The sequence below is a fragment of the Salvelinus sp. IW2-2015 genome, unplaced genomic scaffold, assembly GCF_002910315.2.
Source record: "Salvelinus sp. IW2-2015 unplaced genomic scaffold, ASM291031v2 Un_scaffold16391, whole genome shotgun sequence".
In the NCBI taxonomy this organism is placed as follows: Eukaryota; Metazoa; Chordata; class Actinopteri; order Salmoniformes; family Salmonidae; genus Salvelinus; species Salvelinus sp. IW2-2015.
The window spans coordinates 216567-222328 of record NW_019957564.1 but is presented as its reverse complement, the minus strand read 5'-3'; the positions used below and the strand labels follow the sequence as shown (position 1 = coordinate 222328).

At 44.8% G+C, this 5762-nt stretch overlaps 1 pseudogene; it reads right to left on the bottom strand.

Moving 5' to 3' along the window:
* Positions 1 to 5762, bottom strand: part of LOC112080586 (filamin-C-like) — a 98763-nt pseudogene that overhangs the window by 25239 nt on the left and 67762 nt on the right.

Here is a 5762-nt window from a genome sequence, read left to right as displayed (position 1 = left end):
ACAGGTCAGGGACAAAGTTGTGGAGAAGTACTGATCAGGGTTGGGATATAAAAAAATATCAGAAACTTTGAACATCCCACAGAGCACCATTAAATCCATTATAAAAAAATGGAAAGAATATGGCACCACAACAAACCTGCCAAGAGAGGGCCACTCACAAAACTCACAGACCAGGCAAGGAGGGCATTAATCAGAGAAGCAACAAAGAGACCAAAGATAACCCTGAAGGAGCTGCAAAGCTTCACAGCGGAGATTGGAGTATCTGTCCATAGGACCACTTTAAGCCGTACACTCCACAGAGCTGGGCTTTACGGAAGACTGGCCAGAAAAAAGCCATTGCTTAAAGAAAAAAATAAGCAAACACATTTGGTGTACGCCAAAAGGCATGTGGGAGACTCTCCAAACATATGGAAGAAGGTAATCTGGTCAGATGAGACTAAAATTGAGCTTTTTGGCCATAAAGGAAAACGCTATGTCTGGCGCAAACCCAACACCTCTCAACACCCTGAGATTACCATCCTTAGCAGGGACAGGGAAACTGGTCAGAATTGAAGGGATGGATGGCGTTAAATACAGGTAAATTCTTGAGGGAAACCTGTTTCAGTCTTCCAGAGATTTGAGACTGGGACGGAGGTTCACCTTCCAGCAGGACAATGACCCTAATTATACTACTAACGCATCACTTGAGTGGTTTAAGGGGAAACATTTAAATATCTTGGAATGGCCTAGTCAAAGCCCAGACCTCAATCCAATTGAGAATCTGTGGTATGACTTAAAGATTGCTGTACACCAGCGGAGCCCATCCAACTTGAAGGAGCTGGAGCAGTTGTGCCTTGAAGAATGGGCAAAAAATCCCAGTGGCTAGATGTGCCAAGCTTATAGAGACATACSYCAAGAGACTTGCAGGTTGTAAGGCAACAAAATAGGAAAAATGCCAAGGGGGTTGAATACTTTCGCAAGCCAATGTAATTTAAATAATTTTWATGGAAAAGTTTTCAAATAACAAATAAGATACAAATGATATACTTACTCATGATATACTTTTGCCAGGTAAGCCTACTTTGTAGTTAACATTCAATTGAGAAGGTTTTGGGGAAAGTATTTCTGTCAACCCACAAGACGGTTATCACATCAACTGGCTACACACGGAGAGATAGACACAAACGTGTGCACCACACAGACAGACAGGGGCAATATTTCTGGAAATTAATTGGCAGATAGTGTTAGGTTTGGCTTTTTAAGCCAATAGTGGCTAACCAGTGGTGGGATAATGTCAATGTTGAGCAATGTTGTTCATTGACTAGCACCATTCATTCTTGCTGTCAATTACAACTGTATCCACKTGCGATTAGGAGAGAGTGAGGTGATTACCATCTAAGAGCAAACATCTTTTTTGGCGGCAGTGCTGCCTGCCAGTAGTAATCATCTCTGATTGATTGAGAGAATCAAGGAGCTATCRTCGTGAAGTAACATAATAGATGCAAAGCATTGAATATTTACATTCATGCACTTCTAAATACTTTTTGTAACTTTGCCCAGAAACATTTAACTGCAGGGCCACATCACATGGAGGAATGTGTCTACCTGATTTAGGGGACACAGTSAACAGTTGGGAGTTGGGGCCCATTTCATCATCAAATATTTCCCTGGTGTTAAACACAGTCCGTGAATAAACTTAAAATGTGTAAATTGATGATTCGGATTATGGGATGCCAAGGTCATATTTTTCCATATTCTGTTCCAGTTAAAGGATTGTTCAGATTCAATTACATCTGTGGACCATATTTTTTTAATGGCTAGGTCAGAACATGAGCTTTCCAATAGTTGTTTATATATTATAGAGGTCAGTCCTATCGGGAGCCCAGATAATTTATTTATAGATAAACAAGTTAAAGAAGTCTTTGAAGGAAGTCAGTCGTTACATTCCCAGTCTCTCTCTCTCACCTGGTCCATAGGCCTTGGCCATCTTGGGGTGCAGAGTCTTGGAGCGCAGCGGGGCACCAGGCTTCAGCTTGGACTTGGGAAACTGGGACAGGTAGGTCATCACCGAGTGCTCGTCCACATTGGGATCCACTATTTCCTCAGGGGCTATCACCTACAGAGAGGGAGACAATAGACAGTGCACAGGGTCAAAGGTCATCATCACTTCCTGTTTCTCTATGGATATACTCACAAGATATAAGATGCATGTCTCTAACAATGGGAGTCGTTGTCCACAAAGCGGCACGGCGTCGTGTCTAGCTCCTGCCTATCCTTTCCTTGAATTGGTGGATACATCTTATTATTGAAATCCTTTTTTGAATATTAGATGAGGGTWGTTGACTTCAACYGCCTGTATTCAATGGAGAGAGAGGCTTTGCTTCTAGCCTCATTCCATGAATATGCATAGCAATCTCGAGACAACTCCGATATCAAGTGTTGTTTCTCAAAGTTGAAGTGATGTCATGTTTCCTACTTGTATTAGTACACTCGAAACAAMTTAAGAATTACAAAACTGCTATTTGATCAAACAAACCTAATGTAGCAAATAATCATGAATATGTTTGTTGACAAAATGTTACACTCTCTCATTGACCTCCATACAAAAACTCCTTGATTGGTGGGCAAAACAACAAAAAACGCCTCCTGCTGGAGGGATACAGATTTTCCACCGAGTTGGGCCTCTCTCTTCCTCTTCTTTCCTCTCCGTACACAATCAAAGCCTGATTTAATAAGAAGAGGGGGACAGGAAGAGGCGCAGCACACAACAGGAGTCAAAGGTTATCACATCACTTCCTGTTTCTCCTAACGCACAATCAAAGCATGATTTAATAACGTTATAATAAATATTGTATTAACAACTACTAACCCGAGGATAAAGAATTACTTCAAATGAATGCACATCAAAGAGAGACATGAAATAGACAAGAGCCTGTAAAGTTGATGTAAAACAACAGGCTGGTGAAAGGACCGAGAAAACCAGGCAGTGGAATCAAAGGCAGCAGCTCTGATGGAATGAAAAGCTAATTGTATTGTCCAACATCACAATGTGTTTTCCTATGATCACAGTGGAAAGAGGGGGTGGAGAGGGGGAATAGAAAAGCGAGAAATGCCACCAGGAAATCACGTTGGAGTAGTTGATGTTTTATTGAGAAAGAAAGTTCCCCTACATGGAGCTGGAGTGAGCTACAGGAGTGAGGTTTGAGTAGAGAGAAGGGGGAAAGGAGAAAAAGAGAGGAGAAAAGAGAGAGCAGAGGGAGAGGGGGGAGGAGAAAGCAGAGGGAGAAGGGGAAGAAGAGAGCAGGACAATGAGAGACTTAGAACAAGTGAAGAAAAGAGATGGAAGTGATATAGAGAAAGAGAGAGAGGAGGGAAGGGGGAGATGTAAGGAAAAAATTTAAAATATTAGAGAGAGAGAGAGATAGATGAGCTCCTGCATTTTTCAGCATGTTCTTAAAGCATGTTCTTRAAAAAAKATAGATTTAGAGTTAGATAAACTTGGAGCTTTTGTCAGGAACATATACAGGATGCTACCCTCTACAACATAACCTTCACTCCAAATCAAAACTCAGAAGCTTTAGAAGCTGCCTCCCGCTGTTCAGAGGTAATTAAAATACAGTTCCCTGTGAATGTAAAGAATGATACTGCAAGAAAAGATCACAAAATGAAGATCCATATGGAAAAGCAACCTCATCTTCCACACAAACCACCCCCTGGCATGGCACAGTGATATATTAGCACACTACCCCTCTGTTAAGGGTAATATAAATCTCTATAAGTCTGGAACAGTATTGGTACAGGGCAACCCCAAACAGTTTCAGCTGGACTTKCACCTCATCAAAGAATTRGCCCAGCAGGAGAAGCTCTCCCTTGAGAAAGCTACCCCCACCCCGAGCCGGTCAGACCAGACCTCTTCATTATATAACCCYACAGACGAGCAACCCCAAGCGGAAAGTCAACCTCCCAGCACAGGGTACTACTCCCTCATTGAAATGAAGGATACATTTACCCAGCTGGAKKTAAGGCAGGTGGARCTGGAACAGCAGGTGATTACACTCCAGTCAGCACAGACCCAGACAACAGTCCAGAACAACAACACCCCCTTARCCAGACCCGGAGAGCTGGAGGTGGAGAGAGACATATCTGCACTCTGGACTGTGGTGAGACAACTTCAACAATATAAAAAACAAGAGCAGGAGAAGCACAGAGCACTAGAGGGGAGGATCAGACTACTGGAGGTGAGGGTGAGGGGGATGGCATGTGACAGAGAACAACCCACTAGAGAGGTGGCCACCYCCGCARAGAAGCCGGCAGAACAGCCCACCTCAGCTCCCGACAAAAGTCTCGATACCACAGCAGAACAGTTCACACCAGACCCTGACCATAGCGTCGACATCWCAGCAGAACAGACAAATGAAGAACCCCAAGCCCAGGGGATCTCACCTCCTCTGAGCACCCCCCCTGTCAGCCTCCCTGATAGCCCTCCTGACAACCCCCCCAAACCCATTGAGGACATACACAAGACACAGATTGTACTCCTTATGGACTCAAATGGGAAATATATACAAGAAAAAAAAAACGTTTTCCCAAACACAAACTCTGTTGTCCAAACACCCAGCGCGCCCTAGACCTTCTGTCTGAGGACCAACTAGGTTCACCTAGCCACATAATAAAACACACAGACACAAACGACCTGAGCGCACAGCAGGAAAGGGTGGCCACAGCACTGAAGGGAGTGATTGAAAAAGCTTCTTCTACTTTCCCCAATGCACAAGTGGTTATCTCCACCCTGCTACCACGAAAAGACTTCCACCCTGCTACAATACAGGGGGTAAACGCAACTATTTCCCGTGACTGTGCCTCAAAACCAAATGTTTTCCTGGCCCACAACCCTGGACTTGAACAGCCTCTATGGCCAGGTCCACCTATACAAGGCAGCAGTGCCCATCTTTGCCCGGACCCTAAAGGACATCGTTCTCAAACGCAGCCCCAACACTTCACACAGGAGCAACAAATCAATAGACACCCCGGCCAAACCAGCGAGACACTCTCCCAGACCTGCGGGCCCCCCCTGGACCTACACATAGAGGACCCACGCCGAGAGGACCTACATCCAGACAACAACACCACCAGCCACATACACACCCCCACCCCAACCAATCAACACCCCCCCAAAGTCAACCATAACCACACCCCATTTAAGCCCCCTCAGATCAGACCTATGCCCCTCCTGCCCACCCCATGCCCACCACTCCCGCAAAGAGGGCCTCAACATGGAAGTCACACATACGCCCAGGCCGTGAGCGGGCAAATAGGCCCAAGCCCCACACTTACACTAGCCCAAGCCAATGGCATGTACCAGATGCTCAGCAGGCTCTGCTCACACTTACTGACCTGAGGCCAAAACATACGACCAACAATATTGGACACTTTATGGAACACAAAGCCTTCACTATCGCATTCTGGAATATCCAAGGCCTGGGGTCATCTGCCTTTGGCCTGAAGGGCAGGAACCTGGACTTCATCAAAGAAATCGGAAATACAGACATTGTCATCCTACAAGAGACCTGGTATAGAGGAGACGGACCCACTTGTTGCCCTCTAGGTTACAGAGAGCTGGTAGTCTCATCCACCAAACTACCAGGTATGAACAGGGAAGGAACTCAGGGGGTATGCTAATTTGGTATAGAGCAGACCTAACTCACTCCATTAAATTAATCAAAACAGCAACATTTTACATTTGGCTAGAAATTCAAAAGACAATGATCTTAACAGAGAAAAAT